This window comes from Scyliorhinus torazame, chromosome 16, assembly GCF_047496885.1.
Source record: "Scyliorhinus torazame isolate Kashiwa2021f chromosome 16, sScyTor2.1, whole genome shotgun sequence".
NCBI classification, from domain to species: Eukaryota; Metazoa; Chordata; class Chondrichthyes; order Carcharhiniformes; family Scyliorhinidae; genus Scyliorhinus; species Scyliorhinus torazame.
In genome coordinates, this window is record NC_092722.1 from 63,767,412 (window position 1) to 63,788,950 (window position 21,539).

A 21,539-nucleotide genomic window follows, 5' to 3' on the forward strand; every position below is an offset into this window, starting at 1 on the left:
CTTCTAACCTTCAATGAGTACAGGCCCAACCTACTCAACCTCTCCTCATCAGAAAATCCCTCTTACCTGTGATCAATCTAGTGAACCTTCTCTGGACTGCCTCCAATGCCAGTTTATCTTTCCTGAGATAAAGGGACCAAATCTGTTCGCAGTATTCCAGGTGTGGTTTAGTTTTCGCAAAACCTCCCTATTTTTACATTCCATTCCCTTTGAAATAAAGGCTAACATTCCATTTGCCTTCCCAATTACTTGCTGAACTTGCACGCTAGTTTTATGTGATTTATGCATACGGACCCCCATATTCCTCTATGTGGCAGCTTTATGTAGTCTTTCTCCATTTGAATAATATTCAACAACTTTATTCTTCCTGCCAAATTGCAGAACTTCACATTTTCCTACATTATATTCCATCTGCCAAAATTTTGCCAATCAGTTAACCTGTCAATATCCCTCTGTAGACTCTGTGTGTCATCCCACCTTGCCTTCCCACCTATTTCTGTGTCATCCACAAACTTGGCAATAATGCATTCACTTCCTTGACTTGCCTGTGCACACTGAACCTGTGTCCATTACACCCGCATTTAGCACCTTTCATTGGCAGGTGATCAAATTACTGAGGTTTCCAATTGTTGAGAGAAGATTTCCTACCTTCAGCAGCTGCTAGAAAATTGTTCATACTTGCCCAGATTTTGCATTTAAAGTGACAGTGCTCAAAATTATGGTGAGGTGAATTGGACTACAACTATCAAAGTACGTACAGGCGCAGTTAAATGTGGAAATCAAGAAGTTGTCGTTTAGTTACCCCACAGGGCGTGCTATAACAGAACCTTGCTGATAGCCTTGGCATTGAAATTAATTCAGTGATGTGAAGTTACTGCTCGAACCTACTAGTTGCGTACTAAACAGTGCAGAAAATGTTTGAACTGTTCATTCAGGAATAAGTGAATTGCAACAATGCGATAATTCATAATTATAGCCAAACTACCTCTCCGGTCTTGAAAATTTTACAAGTGTGGAATCTCATTCCTTCAGCATTTAGAAAACACTGAAGATAAATCAAATTAAATCGAGTTTTGTTTTTATATTTTCTTTCTGGATGTTATCTGTTTCTTAATCCTATTGTTATTCCCAAGTATTTATTTTGCTTTCTTTACCTGATTTAAATCTAATTTATGTTTCCTGGTCCAAACTTTGTAGGCTGCATTTTTACTTACCAGATGTCGGTGGTCAGAAAGGTGTGAGAACCTAGACATCAGGCTTCCTACCCTCTCCCCCAACCCCCTACCCTCCTCATTGTCATTTTAACTCCACTGTCCACGCCTGGAATTCAAGCCTGAATGAGGGCTGTGGTCTCATTATCAGATTGAAAGTGCTCCGTGGAGCAGGTTGGCTGCCCACCCACCTTCCAGTCTCAGTCACAGACGCAAATAGGTGAGATGGAGGTGGGTTTGGGTGTGGAATCTGATTGGTAACACTTCAACCGCAACACCCCCCACCACTGCCTGACACAATGCCACCACTGTTTTTGGTTACAAAATCTCCCACCTTGCACGTTTCACTGAATTTTCCTCAACCTGGCTGGAGGAAGAACTTTACTGTTGCGCGCCCTGCTCGCCCTCAACACCGATCGATCCCCTGCAGGGGGCACGCGCTGAATCAGGCGCTCAATGGCCAAAAGCATACATTCAAAATGTCGATGGTGAAAGCTCCAAAGACAACTTCCAGCACGCTGACCACCAAAGTCCTTCATCCTTGTCTATAAAATCCAACCCATTACATCCAAAGCTTACTGGAACTTTCCCGTAAGCTGGTAAGCAGGTTTTAAGCCTTGGGGAGAGTGAGTGAAAAAAAAACGGTTTTGTTTTTCTAATGAAGCAACCCATCCACCTGAGAGAATCTTCGCAAGCTCATTGATATTTGAAAGCATTTGCAGTGTCTGCCCGTGTGAGGAGTGAATGCTGTCAGATGTCTTTTCCTGAATTAACAATAGCCAGCTGGAAAACAAATGAGAGGCTTTTGCCTCAAAATAGTTTTGGTTGAAGGATGGCGTTGCTAAACAACCACAGCCTCAGAAATATCTCAATTGCTCCAACAATCTATACTGTTTACACGGATAAAGCAGACTATTGATTGATGTCAATTGGGCAGATGGGAGGAAGGTCTTTTTTTTTCTTTGTGGAGGCTGATCAAAGTAAGATGGGTTTCAGCAATTTCAATCCTGTTCCCCAAGGATGCAGGCCTACAACATCCAGCAAGCAGTAGCTTAGCACTAATTGAGCAATCTCATTCAGAGCGCCACAAGATCTGATGGTGCAGGGCATGGAAATGAACAGCGGCGATAGCTGAGGCAAGGTTGTGGTTGAGACAAGTACCTGGACTTTAACCTGTTATTTTCCCAATCTTGTCCTTTCACAGAGAACGAAGCAAAAAAAGGAGCCTTGCATCCCTCTCATGATAAAGTCAAATAACCTTCGCCAAAATGGGTTTTATAGAACATAGAATAGAAAATAGAATTCCTACAGTGCAGAAGGATGCCTTCAGCCCAGGGTGTCTGCATCGACACTCTGAAAGAGGTAGCACACAGTTGCTTCACAGCGCCCGGTCTCAGGTTCGATTCCCGGCTTTGGTCACTGTCTGTGCGAAGTCTGCACGTTCTCCCTGTGTCTGCGTGGGTTTCTTCCGTGTGCTCTGGTTTCCTATCACAACTCCCAAAAGACGTGCTTGTTAGGTGAATTGGACATTCTGAATTCTCCCGCAGTGTATCTGAACAGGTGCTGGAATGTGGCGACTAGGGGCTTTTCACAGTATCTTCATTGCAGTGTTAATGTAAGCCTACTTGTGACAATAAAGATTAATATATATTATATTATATAAGAGCACCTTACCTAGGCCCACTCCCCCACCCGACCCCGTAACCCCACCTAACCTGTACATCTTTGAACACCAAGGGGCAATTTATCAAGAAACCAGAGCACTTGGAGGAAACCCATGCAGACAGCGGGAGAACGTGCAAACTCCACACTGACAGTCATCCAAGGCTGGAATTGAACCCTGGCGCTGTGAGGCAGCAGTGCCAACCATTGTGCCACCGTGCCGCCCATATCTTCAAAGTTGTTTTGTATAAGAGGAAACACTTTCGATTTAAAAACAAGCCTTTTATTTTTGATTATTTTGCCTGTCTTGTGTTTCAATCGTTGTATTGAACACAAATCAGTGAAAGGGTTACTGGACTATTGCAGCCTAAATCGTGTTTGGGAACACCAGTTCTAGACTGCAGGCAGTCTGCTAACTGAGTCCTGAGGCTCCAGTCTCCCTGCTGTGTTGGTGAGGCACTCGAGAGCTCCAGCTTTTGAAATCTGCTCTCAGAACAAAGCAAATGTGTTTTTTTTTTAAATCTAGTAAATATTTGATGAGGCAGCGAAGAAAACAGATGAAGAAATCAAGTTAGATCAGCAATGAAAGGAGTACTGCTCTATCGGGTTCAGATGCTTCGTTACATCAGTGCTTGGGCACATTGAGCATTAACCTTTCCAGGTTTGAACAGGTTTCCAGTGATAGGATCAGGCCAGTTCCTTTTGATCGTCAAAGGTCCAGTTCCATTTAAGGAAGGTCCTTCTGCTGAATATTAACCTTACAAATGACGCTGGAGCTGATGAGAGTTTCCAGCATTTCAAGCCTTATTCTTCATTGCTATTTTAACAGGACCATTATTTTAGACATCCATTTGCTGTGTGAATATCACAGCTGCACAGAACTTAAAGCATGATTTTTAAAATGATACTAGGAGGCCACCCTATTTAAAACTTCCAATACATCCAAATCGGTCCATTGACTCAGTAGGTATTGGCACTGCCCATGTGGGAGTGAGCCATACAGACCATGGCCTTTCCAGCTTGCTTTATTGTATCTGAATACAGCCAGGGCTGCAGCAGAGGTACTGGCTGGTGTTTAGATAGAGAAATGGAAGTCTGCCCTGATTCCTCTTTCTGATCGCTAACCAGTGACTTCCAACCGAGAGTGCACATGTGAGGAAACCCAAGGTCAGAATCTCTCAGTTGCCTCTTGCAGTCAAATAGCCTCTCAGCTGCCTGAGCCCATGTATGATAAACAGACGCTTCAAGAAGGTGAGTGCATGGCCTTTGATTTGTGCTTGTAGCAGGACAGAAGGAGTTCTGAGGGGCTGAAGGTGCTATGGGAATGCTCTTAATTCCCATCTGATTCCAGGACACTTTGGGAGGAACAACCACAAGAGGACGAGCTGCGGTCACTTATTTCTTCATGAAGGGAAATTATCTCAGCCTTTGGCATGATTCACTTGTTGGCGGCAAGCTAATGCCTCCTCAAAATTCTCCCTCCATCTGCCCGGCTCTTTAAAAAAATATTTTTGTCGTCATTTTTAATACTTCTCTCTGACATTTAATTCGGTTGCCAATAAACTGATGAAAGAATAAGAGAATGGTTGCAGCATAAAAAGAGGCCATTCGACCTGTCATAATTTTGCAACTGAGGCCTATTCCCTGCCTTTACTCCATAGCTGTTGAAAGATATTGTAAAATAAAAAGACATTGTAAAACAAAAAAATTTATATAAATACATTAAAGATCCATGTCAACATCTTCCATGATGAATTCCTTCTGGAACGATAATGGTAATTTCTGATGTAAACTTGTCACAATGTAATGACATGTTCCCACCAACATTGGCAGTGCAGTGCCTTCATTTAGTGCCACCCAGCCACAGTAAAACTCTTATGGTAAATCAAATTCTACTTTTCTGCTTCCTGAACTGCTGCAGGCATTTGAAGTCTATTTGTATAAAAATAGGGATTGAAAGGGCAGCATGATGGCGCAGTGGGTTAGCAGTGTGGCCTCACGGTGCCGAGGTCCCAGGTTCGATCCCGGCTCTGGGTGGAGTTTTCACATTCTCCCTGTGTTTGCGTGGGTTTCGCCCCCCACAACCCAAAAATGTGCAGGCTAGGTGGATTGGCCACGCTAAATTGGAAAAAAAACAATTGGGTACTCTAAATGTTAAAAAAAAAGATTAAAAAAAAAAAATAGGGATTGAATGTAAGACCACAAAATGAACACTGCACATGCTGGATCAATTATTTCCTATTCTCTAATCCTACTTCACTGAAGAAATAATTGAAACATTGGGCGTGAATCCACCACCAGCGAGAAAGGCGGCATAGGTGTAAAAATCCTGCAAGAATCGAGTAACAGGATTTCATTCGGCGCGATCTCGTTTCCTGATTTTCTCCACCCTCACTGGTGACAGAACGAAGTTCACTCCCAAAAAGTGCGAGGATCTAATTTCAGTGCATTTCCATACATTTTAAAACAAGGAGCGAGCCCCCCCCCCCCCCCACCCTCTACATGATCCCGCCTCACTGAATATTCAAACGGCGAGGTTTACAACATCTATTTAAAAACATGAATCCGTTGTGGTGCACCTCCCCAACCGCCCCCCCCCTCCCCCGCCCCATCCAAGAGTGCAAAAGTAAGTATAGTCATCTGGGAGAGAGGGAAATGCCTGGCACTGCCCCTTGGCATGGGTTGGCACTGCCAGGTTGGACCTGCCATGTTCGCAGTGCCAACGATCTCCGTGGGGCCGACCTTGCTGTCTCTACCAGGCCCTGCCCCGCCGCAGTTACATCGTAAAACACCCCCCCCTCCCCAGAAATTTCTTGTTCAGAGAGGCATTCCTTGATACTAAAAAGGAACTGTTCGGTACATCTTTTCATTAAGAAAACATCAATATTTAGCTTGGTCGCCTGAAAATTGTAACAGAAATATTGGAAATAAGGGGCTGGATTCTCCATCGGCGGGATCCTCTGTTTCCCTGGCAGTGCACTCACCAATGGAGGTGCCCACCAATGGGAAACCCTATTGGCCGGCTGCCGGGACGGAGAATCCCGCTGCCGGGGGGGCGTGCCACACCAGAAAATGGGTAGCGGGTGGACGGGGAATCCCGCCCAAGGCATTTGTTGGATTATTAACTTGGCACCATGTTTGTTCAATTCTTTTACTTGTAGTTTCCTCATTAAAATTTAACAGCCTCATTATGTTTTGAACACCAGTAAACACCACATTTTTTTATGAAATTAAAATTATTAATGATGCTTTAATTATTGTCACTCATAACATGCCAATCAAAGAGGGTTGAGTTTGGTTGCCTAAGTTGGTTGGCATGTGTGCAAACCTCAAATTGTTTGCTGGAGCTCTGGATGAAGCTGCTATACTGTTGTGGTTCAGTACATGAACCAGCACAGATCCAAAACTGCTGTAGTAACCCAGATATGACTGCTCACTGAGCTCAAAAATGAACACACTCCATTTCAGTCCAAAGATGTGCATTGTGGATTGGCCATGCTAAATTGCCCCTTACCGCCCAAAAGTTAGGCGGGGTTACAGGGATAGGGTGGGGATTGGGCCTTGTTCGGTTGCTCTTTCAGAGGGCGGTGCAGACTCGATGGGCTGAATGGCCTCCTTCTGCACTGTAGGGATTCTCTGAATCATTTAGGCTTTGAGTAAAGCCCTGCCTGGTTCAACTCCTCAGTACCAAGCCTCAAAGGCGTGCAAAAGTGAAGATTCACGTCATAATAACAGTTCACCTGACAGCAGAGCCAGTAAGACTTAGAGGAAGAGCAGGCAGGGAGATGTTGCTGAACACAGCACGACTGGTGGTCTGAAGTGCATTTGTTTCAAAGTGAGAAGTATAACAGGTAAAGCAGATAAATGTAGAGCTTGGATTAGTACTTGGAACTATGATGTTGTTGCCATTACAGAAACTTGGTTGAGGGAGGGACAGGAATGGCAGCTAAACATTCCAGGATTTTGAAGTTTCAGGCGGGATAGGGGGGGGGTGTAAAAGGGGAGGGGGGGGGTTACTGGTAAAGGAGAAATTCACAGCTGTACTGTGGGAGGATACCTCGGAGAGCTTATGCAGCGAGACAATCTGGGTAGAGCTCAGGAATAGGAAGGATGCCGTTGGGGGTTTACTACAGGCCTCCCAACAGCCGGCAGGAGATAGAGGGGCAGATATGTTGGCAGGTTTTGGAACTGTGTAAAAGCAACAGGATTGTTGTGGTGCGTGATTTTAATCTCCCCTATACTGACTGGGACTCACTTTGTGCTAGTGGCTTGGGTGAGGCAGAGTTTGTAAGGAGCATCCAGGAGGGCTTCTTGAAGCAATATGTAAATAGTCCAACTAGGGAAGGGGCCGTACTGGATCTGGTATTGGGCAATGAGCCCGGACAGGTGGGGAGCATTTCGGGAACAGTGACCATAATTCAGTAAGTTTTAAGGGACTGTTAGATAAAGGTAAGAGTAGTCTTCGATGAAGGTGCTAATTGGGGGAAGGCTAATTATGACAATAATCATCAGGAACTGAAGAATCTAGATTGGGGCTGGATGTTTGAGGGTAAATCAACATCTGGCATATCGGAGACTTTCAAATGTCAGTTGATAGAAATTCAGGACCTGTGAGGAAGAAGGATAATTATGGCAAGTTTCAGAAACCTTGGATAACAAGGGATATTGTGAGCCTAGTCCAAAAGAAAAAGGAAGCATTTGAAAGGGTTAGAAGGCTGGGAACAGATGAAGCCTTTGAGGAATATAAGGAAAGTAGGAAGGAACTTAAGCAAGGAGTCAGGAGGGCTAAAAGGGGACACAAAAAGTCATTGGCAAACAGGATTAAGGAAAATCCCAAGGATTTTTACACATATATAAAGAGCAAGAGGGTAGTCAGGGAAAGGCCCACTCAAGGACAGGGGAAGGAATCTATGCATGGAACCAAAGGATATGGGCGAGGTACTAAATGAGTACTTTGCATCAGTATTCACCAAAGAAAAGGACTTGGTGGATGATGTGTCTGGGGACGGGTGTGTAGATAGCCTGGGTCACATTGAGATCAAAAAGGAGGTGGTGTTGGGCGTCTTGAAAAACAGGCAGGTAGATAAGTCCCCCGGGCCTGACGGGATCTATCCCAGAATACTGAGGGAGGCAAGGGAGGAAATTGCTTGGGCTCTGACAGGCGTCTTTGTATCCTGTGGCCATCTAAAATGGCCCCCCGCAAAGGATAATGGGAATTGTGGTCAAGTTGGGACATAGACAGTACACAGCCCCTGTGTATTGGGCAAAGGAAAACCAGACCGAACTGAAACTTGCACATGTTAAAGGTCAATCACCGATTTCCCCAGGACAATAGACTCAAATAAAGGAATAGCAACAGTAGCAGACTCACTGTCGCCGCTTCCCCTTTTTTGGAAATACGTACTTGGGACAATGGTAACTAGGACCCACCCAGCCAGCGGGGTACCCATCCCTAATTGGCCAGAATTGATTAGGATGATCGAGACCCTATCGATCCATTGGATCCTGAGTTAGCACCGCCCAAAAGGGCGCGATAAAGGAGAAGGTAAGAATCACTGCACCACTAGCAATCGGTCTGTTTTGGGACAGGCCTGTGCCCACACCAATCGCAGTATAACGACCAGGCAAGTTCAAGACCCGCGACCGCTACCTGAGAGAGACGAGCCGCAGCCGAGACGAACCTGACGACTTCCAGCCGACATACGTGGGGACTCAGATAAAGGCCTCATCTACCTGCACAGAGCCGGTCACCCAGAAGGGTGCGTTTCTGAATGGAAGGATGTGATTAGAGGTGTTCCGCAGGGATCAGTGCTGGGACCTTTGCTATTTGTAGAATATATAAATGATTTGGAGGAAAATGTAACTGGTCTGATTAGTAAGTTTGTGGCTGACAGAAAAGTTGGTGGAATTGTGGATAGTGATGAGGACTGTCAGAGGATACAGCAGGATATAGATCGATTGGAGAACATGGTGGAGAAATGGCAGATGGAATTTAATCCAAACAAATGTGAGGTAATGCATTTTGGAAGGTGAAATACAGGTAGGGAATATACAGTGAATGGTAGAACCCACAAGAGTATTGACAGGCAGAGAGATCTTGGTGTACAGGTTCACAGATCACTGAAAGTGGCAATGCAGGTGGAGAAGGTAGTCAAGAAGGCATACGGCATGCTTGCCTTCATCACCGGGGCATTGAGTAGAAAAATTGGCAAGTCATGCTACAGCTGTACAGAACCTCAGGTAGGCCACACTTGGAGTATAGTGTTCAATTCTGGTCACCACACTACCAGAAGAATGTGGAGGCTTTGGAGAGGGTACAGAAGAGGTTTACCAGGATGTTGCCTGGTACGGAGGGCATTAGCTATGAGAAGAGGTTGGATCTCACTGGAACGACAGAGGTTGAGGGGTGACCTGATAGATGCCTACAAAATTATGAGGGGCATGAACAGAGTGGATAGTCAGAAGCTTTTTCCCAGGTTGAAAGAGTCAATTACTAGGGGAGGGGCAAAGTTTAGAGGAGGTGTGCGAGGCACTTCTTTTACACAGAGGGCAGTGGGTGCCTGGAACTGGCTGCCGGAGAAAGTAGTAGAAGCAGATACGATAGTGCCGTTTAAGGGGAGTCTTGGCAAATACATGAATAGGATGGGAATAGAGGGATATGGACCCCAGAAGTGTGGAAAGTTTTAGATTAGACGGGCAGCATGGCCGGCACGGGCTTGGAGGACCAAAGGGCCTGTTCCTGTGCTGTACTTTTCTTTGTTCATTTTTCAGTGAAAGAAGGGCTCGTTTGAAACCAGCTTCAAGTCATCAGTGATATTAAGTTATTTTAGTCTATGCCTTGGAAACGACACTTCAGCTCAGGCCAGCTGGAGAATATTGCACTTTCATACACTGCTGTGTAAACTCTCACTGCATACTGAAGACCCCATGCTGTTTTCTGTGCTCTATGCTTTTCACACTAAATCTATGATCAGATGAAAGAAGTTACTGCCAAACACAAAATATTTTCCCTCGTTTTGCACTCGACACTGTAGAGTAAATGATAACTCTTAACACTACTGCAGTAATAGCTACTGAGCATGTGGGTAAGGAGCTATGTCATAATCATAAAATCATAGAATCCCGACAGTGCAGAAGGAGGCCATCGAATTTGCACCGATCCCCCCATAAAGCACCCTAGCCAGGCCCACTCCCCGCCCACCCAGCTCTGTTCCCTGTAACCCAACCGGCACATCAAGGAACAATTTAGCATGGCCAATCCACCCAACCTGCACATCTTGGGCTGTGGGAGGAAACCGGAGCATCCAGAGGAAACCCACGCAGACACGGGGAGAAAATGCAAACTCGGCACAGACAGTCAACCAAGGCTGGAATTGAACCCAGATTCCTGGCGCTGAGGCAGCAATCCTAACGATTGTGCCACCATGCCACCAGGATGTGTCTCTAGAAATAGTGGATGCATTGGTGGTCATCTTCCAAATTCTACAGACTCTGAAACAGTTCCTGCAGATTGGGGGATAGATAATGTAACTCCGTTATTTAAAAAGGGGAGGTAGAGAGAAAACAGGGAATTATAGACCTGTAAGCATGATGTCGGTAGTGGGGAAAGTTCTATAATCCATTTTCAAAGATTTTATAGCAGAGCACTTAGAAAACAGTTGCAGAATCGGATAGAGTCAGCATGGATTTATGAAGGGGAAATCATGCTTGACAAGTCTACTGGAATTCTTTGACGATGTAACTAGTAGAGTTGATGAGGGAAACCAGTGGATGTGGTATATTTTGACTTTCAGAAGGTTTTAGACATAGTCTCACATTCGCGTGCAAAATTAAAGTGCATGGGATTAGGTGTATTGTACTGAGATAGATAGAAGACTGATTGGCAGACAGAAAGCAAAGAGTAGGATTTAGCGGGTCTTTTTCAAATTGGCAGGCGATGAGTAGTGCGGTCATCGGATGAATGACCGCAGGGATTGGTGCTAGGACTCCAGCTTTTCATGGTATATATTAATGATTTAGATGAGGGAAAAAATGTAATATCTCCAAATTTGCAGATGACACCAAGTTGGGTAGGAGGGTGAGCAGTCAGGAGGATGCAGCGATCCTTCAGTGTGATTTGGCCAAGTTGAGTGAGTGGGCAAATGAATGGCAGATGCAGTATAATTTGGATAAATGTGGGGTTAGTAAAAACGAGAAGGCAGACTATTATGTGACTGGCCATAAATTAAGAGAGGGGAATGTGCAATGAGGCCTGGGTGTCCACGTACATCAGTCACTGAAGGTAAGCATGCAGGTACAGCAGGTGGTAAAGAAGGCAAGGCAAATGGTATGTTGGCCTTCATAGCAAGAGGATTCAAGTACAGGGGCAGGGATGTCTTGCTGCAATTAGACAGGGACTTGGTGAGACCACAACTGGAATATTGTGTGCAGTTTTGGTCTACTTATCTGAGGAAGGATGTTCCTGCTCTAGAGGGAGTGCAGCAAAGGTTTATCAGACTGATTCCTGGGACCGCGGGACTGACATGTGAGGAGAGATTGAATCTGTTAGGATTGCATTTACTGGAGTTCAGAAGAATGAGAGGGGATCTCATAGAAACCTATAAAATTCGAACAGGACTGCACAGGGTAGATGCAGGATGGATGTTCCCGATGTTGGGTGTGTCCAGAACCAGGGGTCACTGTTTGAGCATAAGGGATAGACCATTTAGGACAGAGAAGAGGAGACATTTTTTCACCCAGAGAGTGGTGAGTCTGTGGACTTCATTACCCGAGAAAGAAGTTAAGGATCGGAGAATCCTGGCTATGGTAATAAAGAAAACGGGTGTGTGAACAGAGGGATGGCTAAATGCAATGAGCAAGGTCTAAATTGGTGCCCTTTGGACCACTGGGTTTTGGCCTAGGGGTGTCTCATGGATACATATCTTATAGAAACAATCTGGACACGGGAACGAGGAATGAGATTGAGTTTTCTGCTCATGTCCACTTGGGTAGAATAGAAATGGTGCGGTTGACTGCATGGGATGACTAAAGTGATCACCTCAGTAAGAACAGTCCCAAGCAGCTGGAAGATGGCTGAAAAGCTTTGGATGAGGTTAATGTGGTCAAGCGTGACAAAGGCTGCCGAGAGTTCAGTGCAGAGAATTGTGAATTAGTGTGGAAAAGAGTGAAAGGATATTTACCCTAGGTGGCAAGTCCTCAAATTTCCTCAGTGGTTCCATTGTAACTCAAACTCCAGAAGACCTTATCGGAAATAATTGCAGAGAATTGTGTGGGTGGGTGAGGGAGAGGGGGGAATGGTCAGATAGAATAGAATAGGGTTTGGTAACATTGGGTACTGAATGTAGGTATACCCTGGATTTTCTAGTTCTGATGGACAGTGGAGGTGGATCCATAGTGGCATTAAAACCAACCTTCTCCAATTAAATGGCCTGACATACTTCATCCCAGCAGAGTGGAAGAACAGGGGGTGTAAATACACACATTTTATAACCAAAAACAACTTGCATTTCTGGCCGAGATTCTCTGGCCTTCCCACGGCGTGTTTCCCGGAGGCAGGAGGTGGCCTGCTGTTGGCTGGTGGCAGAATCTTCTGCTCCCACCACTGTCAATGGGATTTCCCATTGAATCCACCCCACCCATGCCGGCGGTGCGCTGTCGGCAGGACCAGAAGATCACGTTGGCGTGGTCTCATCCTATACCTTTAACATAGTTCGACATTCCAAAGCACGACCCAGGAATGTATGAAAGCAAAAATATCACAATGAGCCACACATGAGGAAACTAGTTATTCAAATCTGCATCCCTTGGACATAAAGAGGTGGAGGTGAGGGTCGTACCATGGGGAGCAGACAGGGTGAGACATGGTGCCCCTAAACGTGAGGAACTACAGGTGAAGAGCATGTGTGGTTGGGCAGATTTGTAATTGTGGGGAATGGAAGGTCAAAGGCTGGACAATTGGGAAGTTCAGTTAAAGTGTATTCAGGGTTGTTTTTCCAGGGTCACAGGGAAGTAAGTAGAGCTGGGAGGGGGAAATGGCTGTGTGAGAGGAGAACAATAAAAGGTAGCGACCAGAGATTACTTGATCTATAATTGACACAGGTGGGAAACAGCAGGGCCTTGTTCATGAATGAATGGACATGCGGAACTTGGTGTAATGTAATCCATGAGCATAGTCCACAGGGTTAGCACTGCGAGGGAGGAGTAAAACAAACAGGAAAATGCCATGATTCGTCCCTACCAGTGGAAGTGCAGGACGTAAAGACTGTAAAAAGAATAAAAAAGGATTGTCGATCCAAACATCGCAGTATGTGAGGTGAGGAAATGATTCTGAATTTATACAAGAGATTGCAGAGGCCACTGTTGAATAATTGTATTCAGTTACAGGAATCACAGGATGTAGATATTAGAGTCATAAAAGGTGACAAGGAGGAATAATGGAGCATTAATGTAAAACACAAAGGAGGATATTTACCCATTGTGCCTGTCCTGGTCCATGACTTGATCAATTCAAAATTAATTCCACTGACATTTATTTTTCTTCATATCAGAATCCGGAGCCAACAGCTCAGGCACAAAATAGCCAAGCCAACTCTTCACCTGCAGGGAGACTCTCCCATTGATATCAGTGCTGTAACTTTCTGTATCCCAGCACAACCTGTCACTAAACTCACCCCAATGCTACCATTGCCCTTAGACTCACCCCAATGTGCCCATTGCCCTTAAACTCACCCCAATGCTCCCATTGCCCCTAAACTCACCCCAATGCTCCCATTGTCCCTAAACTCATCCCAATACTCCCATTATCCCTAAACTTACCCCAATGCTCCCATTGCCCCAAAACTTACCTCAATTCTCCCATTGTCCCTAAACTTACCCCAAAGCTCCCATTACCCCTAAACTCACCCCAATGCTCCCATTGCCACTAAACTCACCCCAATGCACCCATTGCCCCTAAACTCACCCCAATGCTCCCATTGCCCCTAAACTCACCCCAATGCACCCATTGTCCCTAAACTCACCCCAATGCTCCCATTGCCCCTAAACTCACCCCAATGCTCCCATTGTCCAGAAACTCACCCCAATGCTCCCATTGCCCCTAAACTTACCCCAATGCTTCCATTGCCCCTAAACTTACCCCAATGCCCCCATTGCCCCCATTGCCCCTAAACTCACCCCAAAGCTCCCATTGCCCCTAAACTCACCCTAATGCTCCCATTGCCCCTAAACACACCCCAATGCTCCCACTGCCCTTAAACTCACCCCAATGCACCCATTGCCCCTAAACTCACCCCAATGCTCCCATTGCCCCATAACTCACCCCAATGCTCCCACTGCCCTTAAACTCACCCCACTGCACCCATTGCCCCTAAACTCACCCCAATGCTCCCATTGCCCCTAAACTCACCCCAATGCTCCCATTGCCCCTAAACTCACCCCAATGCTCCCATTGTCCCGAAACTCACCCGATGCTCCCATTGTCCCGAAACTCACCCCAATGCTCCCATTGTTCCTAAATTCCCCTCAATTGTCCCATTGTTCCTAAACTCGCCCCAATGCTCCCTTTGCTCCTAAACTCACCCCAATGCTCCCATTGCTCCTAAACTCACCCCAATGCTCCCTCAACACACATTGCTCCCATTGTCCCGAAACTCACCCCAATGTTCCCATTGTTCCTAAATTCCCCTCAATGCTCTCATTGCCCCTAAACTCAACCCAATGCTCCCATTGCTCTTTAATGTACCCCAATTCTCCCATTGCCCCTAAACTCAGCCCAATACTCTCATTGCCCCAAAACGGACCTCAATTCTCCCATTGTCCCTAAACTTACCCCAATGCTCCCATTACGCCTAAACACACCCCAATGCTCCCATTGCCCTTAAACTCACCCCAATGCTCCCATTGCCCCTAAACTCACCCCAATACTCTCATTGCCCCAAAACTTACCTCAATTCTCCCAGTGTCCCTAAACTTACCCCAATGCCCCCATTACCCCTAAACTCACCCCAATGCTACCATTGTCCCTAAACTCACCCCCATACCCCCATGCTCCCATTGCCACTAAACCCACTCCAATGCTCCCATTGTCCCTAAACTCACCCCAATGCTCCCATTGCCACTAAACTCACCCCAATGCTCCCATTACCCCTAAACTCACCCCAATGCTCCCATTGTCCCGAAACTCACCCCAATGCTCCCATTGTCCCGAACCTCACCCCAATGCTCCCATTGTCCCGAACCTCACCCCAATGCACCCATTGCCCCTAAACTCACCCCAATGCTCCCATTGTCCCGAAACTCACCCAATGCTCCCATTGTCCCGAAACTCACCCCAATGCTCCCATTGTTCCTAAATTCCCCTCAATTGTCCCATTGTTCCTAAACTCGCCGCAATGCTCCCTTTGCTCCTAAACTCACCCCAATGCTCCCATTGCTCCTAAACTCACCCCAATGCTCCCTCAACACACCCCATTGCTCCCATTGTCCCGAAACTCACCCCAATGCTCCCTTTGCTCCTAAACTCACCCCAATGCTCCCTTTGCTCCTAAACTCACCCCAATGCTCCCATTGCTCCTAAACTCACCCCAATGCTCCCTCAACACACCCCATTGCTCCCATTGTCCCGAAACTCACCCCAATGCTCCCATTGTTCCTAAATTCCCCTCAACGCTCTCATTGCCCCTAAACTCAACCCAATGCTCCCATTGCTCTTAAATGTACCCCAATGCTCCCATTGTCCCTAAACTCAACCCAATACTCCCATTGCCCTTAAACTCACCCCAATGCACCCATTGTCCCTAAACTCACCCCAATGCTCCTATTGTTTCTAACCTCACCCCAATGTGTCCACTGCTCCCAAAATCACCCCAATGCTCCTATTGCCGCTAAACTCACCCCAATGCACCCATTGGCACGAGACTCACCCCAATGCTCCCATTGGCACGAAAATCACCCCAATGCTCCTATTGCCGCTAAACTCACCCCAATGCACCCATTGGCACGAGACTCACCCCAATGTTCCAATTGGCACGAAACTCATCCCAATGCTCCCATTGCCGCTAAACTCACCACAATGCACCCATTGGCACGAGACTCACCCCAATGTTCCCATTGGCACAAAACTCACCCCAATCCTCCCATTGCCCCTAAACTCACCTCAATGCTCCTATTGCCCCTAAACATAGCCCAAGGCTCCCATTGCCCCTAAACTCACCCCAATACTCCCATTGGTGCTAAATGCACCCCTGTGCTCCCATTGCACATATACCTACACAATGCTCCCACTGCCCCTAAACTTACCCCAATGTTAACATTGACACTAAACTCGCCCCAAAGTGCCAATTGGCACTAAGTTCACTCCACTGCTCCCATTGGCACTAAACCCATCCCAATGTGCCTATTAACACAAAACACACCCCAATGCTCCATTGCTTCGAAACACACCCCAATGCTCCCATTGCCCCTAAACTCACCACAAAGCTCCCATTGCTACTAAACTCACCCCAATGCTCCCATTGCCCCTAAACTCACCCCAAAGCTCCCATTGCCCCAAAATTCTCTCATTGCCCCTGAACTCACCCATATGCTCCTATTGCCCCTAAACTCACCCAAATGCTCCCATTGCCCCAAAGCTTACCCCAATTCTCTCATTGCCCCTGAACTCACTCAAATGCTCCTATTGCTTCTAAACTCACCCGATGCTCTCAATGCCCCGAAACTCACCCAATGTGCCCAATGCCCCTGAACTCACCCAAAACTCTCTTTGCCCCCAATCTCACCCAATGCACCCATTATCCCTAAACTTACCCCAATGCTCCCGTTGCCCCTAAACTCACCCAATGCTCTCATTGCCCCCAAACTCACCCTAATTCTCCCATTGCCCTGAAACTCACCCAATGCTCTCATTGCCCCTAAATGCACTCAATGTGCCCATTGCCCCTAAACTCATCCAATGCTCTCATTGCCCTTAAACTCACCCAATGCGCCCATTGCCCCTAAACTCACCCAATGCTCCCATTGAAAAATAAAATGAAATGAAAATCGCTTATTGTCACAAGTAGGCTTCAAATGAAGTTACTGTGAAAAGCCCCTAGTCGCCACATTCCGGCGCCTGTTCGGGGAGGCTGGCACTAAACTCACCCCAATGCTCTCATTGCCCCTAAACTCAGCCAATGCTCCCATTGCCATTAAACTCACCCAATGCTCTCATTGCCCCTAAACTCACGCAAAGGCTCCCATTGCCCCTAAACTCACCCCTCTGCTCCCATTGCCACTAAACTCACTCCAATGCTCCCAGTCCCCCTAAAATCACCCCAAAGCTCCTATTGCCATTAAGCTCACCCCAATGCTCCCATTAACGTACCCCAATGTTCTCATTTTTCATAAACACACCCAATGCTCTCATTATTAAACACACCCCAGTGGTCACTGACCTGCACCAAGATCAAGAAATATCTTGATTTTAAAATTCTCACCATTGTTTTCAAATTGCCCCATGGCTTTATCGTTCCCTAACGGAGACTCCCCCTCAAGATATCTGTGCTCCTTTAATTCAGGCTCCTTGTGCATTCAGAATTTTATTAACTTTACCATTGGTGGTCATGCATTCAGCTATCCCGGCTCCAAGCACATAATCCCTCCCTGCACCTCTTCAATTCTCTGTCACTCTTTCCTCCTTTGCAGTACCTCTTAAAATCTAACTCTTTGACCATGCTTTTGGTCATCCACCCAAACATCTCTTCTTGGGGCTTGGCGTCATCATTTGTTTGCTGCTATGAGTTTCCTTGAGCCATTTGATTAAAAGTGCTCTATTTATAGTTGTTGTTGTATTTACAGGACAGAAACAGGTCATTGGGACCAACCAATTCCGCTATTGCTCCACTTTAGCCTCCTCCTATTGTTCTTCATCTAACTACTTCCTTTACACAATTCTAGTTTTCTCTAAAATGCATCCATAATATTCACCTTATACACTCCCTGTGGAAGCGAGTTTCACATTCTCACTGCTGTCACGGTTAAGAAGCTTCTTCTGAATTCACTATTTGAATTTTGGTGATGATCTCATGCTAATGGCCTCCAGTTTGGCTCTCCCTCACAAGTGAAAGCATTCTTCCTGTGTCTACTTTAGCAAAACCTTTCATAGATTTAAAGACTTCCATTAGGTCACCCCCTCAGCCTTTTCTTTTCAAGAAAAAAGGTATTTCTGCTCCCAATAGGTATAACGCCGCATTACTGGTATGACCCATGTTCATCATTTTTGCACCCTTTCCATGTTTTCTTTACAACATGGACTCCAGGAGCCACATTTTCACTCCCAAGTCAGGAGCGCAGATTCAAGGACTTTCCTGACTCCACAAACTCTCCTCGGGAAGACGTGCCCCAGATCCACGTTCTGCGGGCATGGGTGTTAACGAGAGTCAGGCCCACCGCCCCTGGAAGGAATGCAGAGACAGGCACAAGGGTAGACGAGTGACAGGGTGGGCAAGCTAAAGGACCCCACCTCTGCATCCCAGAACTTTGTCCCAGTTACAAACGATGGAACAAAGAAAAACATCCACCTCGTTTTCAGCTCTCATACACTCTCCTTGTGCCACCCAGCCAACCCCTGCCATCTCAGGAAACTTTTCAAATAATCGCCTAATTCCCTCTTGTATATTCGAAATGCTGGGGAGGAAAAGCTTTTTCACCCAGAGAGTGGTTGGCATCTACAGCAAAATTCCTGAGAGGATGATGGAGGCAGGTTTGATTGAGGTATTCAAAAGGGAGTTGAAAAGAAAGATTGTGCAAGGTTAAAAGGATAAGGTAGGAGAGTGGGATGAGGTGGAATGCTCTTTCAGAGAGGCAGTGTAGACTTGATGGGTCGAATGGCCTTCTTCTGTGCTGTAAAGATTCTGTGATTCTGTGATTAATGTCCCCTGCGCTCCCAATGGCCCCCTATACACTTTCTAAGGATCCCCCTGTTTAATCCCCGTCTGTTCTCCTTTTAATTTCCGTTAACATGTTTGCAATTGTCACTTTTTGTCCATTGATGGGTAATGCCTTTAAGACCAAGCAGCTTACCTTTAATTTAAAAACATGAAGCTCCAGCAGGATGTGCTGTTTGATCTAACATCAGTGATGACACCACTAGATGGACTTGGCTGGCGGCCAGTGAGTTGTTTTAAATTGCCAGCCTTAGCTGAGACTCAATGCCGCTTGGTGCTGGCCATTCTGGAATGTTCTGCAGAGCTAGGAAGGTTTGATCTTGGTGTCAGTTTCAAAAATCCAGCAGGACACCAGCACCTCAGCTGGAACTATTTCCAGATGAATAGGTCCAGCCGGCTTTTCCGCTCTATCCAGCCTGTGAGTGTTTAATTCCTGAAGGCTGAACTGGAGGGAACTCTTTGGGTTTTTTGCTCTGAAATGCTAACAGGCCTTTCTACAATCTCATGGAAGCTGCTTCCCTAATGTTTTGTTTTTCCTCAGTAAAGCTGGGGGACGTTCTGTTGAGCCTGGGAACAAGTTATGTTGAAACCGCAAGCTGAAGCTGGGGAGAAGTTGAGACTGAGAGTCCTAAGAATCAAACTGGCCTGAGGATGTTCTTTTGAGTGAAGGTCCAGGGTAATAAAAGTTAAAGTGACTCCCCCAGAGGAAAGTTTACAGCCTGCGAGTTCTGAGTGAATGCAACTGCCAGAGGATCCTTGTTAACAGTCCAACCGGTGGCTTAAATGACTGCGTGCCCTGGAGGACAGCCCACTGCAGCAACCTCAGCACCAGTAGCAAGGACAGTCATCTCTCTCTTTTCATCTTAATCCATGTTATTTATTCATTTCTTTGCAACTGTGCATGTCTATCTTGTGTGTGTTTGGGGCGAGGTTGGGACGGAAAAGGGGAATAATAGATTAACTTTGTTCCTGTTATAAATAAACAGTTGCTGTGTTTAACTTACAAACCTGGTGGCTATAACATACTGAGTAGTTAAGGGACCAATGATTCTGCAAACATTATACAAATTATTGGTTAATTCACTTGTTTTGGGACTCTCAGGTCTGTGGGGCTGGAATCGACCGCACACTGGCCCAGAGTGTTGTAACAACTTCACATCAATCTATGCCCATCTCTCTACCATCCCCCACCCCCCGCATTTATAGCCCTCATGCCAAATTAATGTCAGCTCACACCAACCCATGACTCTCCATTCACCCCCATAGCCCTCTATAATCCCTATGCCAACCCAGTACCAATCCTTGCCAATAGATGCCCTGACTCATCACACTTTGCTCTTACTGTCTCCATTTCAACTCATCCAGTATTCACCATGGGCAGACCTCAGGAGCAATGCTGAGATGGAATAAAATAAAGTTCTACAGATTTCACTACTTTAAAAAAAACTCACATTTCTGGGTGTATGTGTGCATAGATCATTGAAAGTGGCAGGACAGATGGAGAGAGCAGGTAATAAAGCATTTGGTATTCTGGGATTGATTGATAGGGTAATAGGGTACAAGAGCAAGGAGGTGATGTTGAACATGTATAAACCACTAGTTCGACCTCAGCTGGAATATTGTGTACAGTTCTGGGTGCCACATTTTAGGAGGGTGATGAAAGCATTGGAGAGAGTGCAGAAGAGATTTACAGAAATTAGAAACTTCAATTATGAAGTTAGATTGAAGAGGTTGGGACTGTTTTCCATGGAGAAAGGAAGGCTGAGAGGAGATTTGATAGAGATTTTCAAAGTCATGAGGGCCCTGGACAGAATAGATAGGGGGAAATTAGTTCTGTTACAGAAGAATGGAAAATGAGAGGGCACAGATTTAAGGTAATTGGTAAAAGTAGCTGAAGCAATATGAGAAAAAATTCTTCCACACAGTGAACGGTTAGGGTCTGGTATTGCCTGACAGTTTGGTGATGGCAGATTCAATCAAGATATTCAAGAGGGGTTAGATGATTATTTGAAAAGAAAACAATGCAGGGGTTATGGGGAGAAGGCAAGAGAATGACACTCAGTGACATGTTCATTTGGAAAGACAGCGCAGACGGAATCAATAGGCCAAATGATGCTGTAACAATTCTGTGATAGAATATCAATACATTCACATTCCTTCAAGGACTCAATCCCTGATAAAAATAAAAATAAACATAGCTCTTATAGCAAAGACTTTATAGCCATTTGGAGCTGTCAATAAAACTGCGAACTTACTGACCCACAATGTGGTAATGATAGTTTGTGTAATCAATCATGCATCAGCACTTCTGCAATGAAAAGCCTCAGGTTTATGTGAGCAGACAGCTAGTGGGATTGCAATCAGTCGCAACTGGTTGTTATTTTGTTCAAAATTTTAAAGAGCTTGGGGATTTAAATAACTTGACAGTTCAACTGAACCTATTAGGTTTTTACGCACATTCACGTCTCCTCCTAAAAATCGATAAGGTCACCGTACCTCTCAGAAAGGGCTACCTGGACCTCTCAGGTAGGATACCCTATTTCTCCAAATAACTCTAAGAGCCTTACACCTTTTTATGAAATGTCTAAAGCCCAAATAATGAGCGGGATTCTCTGGTCTCTTCTGTGGCCAAACCTGTTGGAATGAGAATGGAAAATTTGGCGTTCCAGCCAAAGCTCCATCCGTTTTCAACAGCACCGAAAAATGTCAGCCCGCAAAACGAGGACGGAACATTTTGGCCATCATG

General features: G+C 45.8%; 1 protein-coding gene across 2 annotated transcripts in view; it reads right to left on the minus strand.

Moving 5' to 3' along the window:
• LOC140392851 (ephrin type-A receptor 8-like) overlaps positions 1-21,539 on the minus strand; it is a 667,123-nt gene that overhangs the window by 7,002 nt on the left and 638,582 nt on the right. The window lies entirely within an intron of this gene.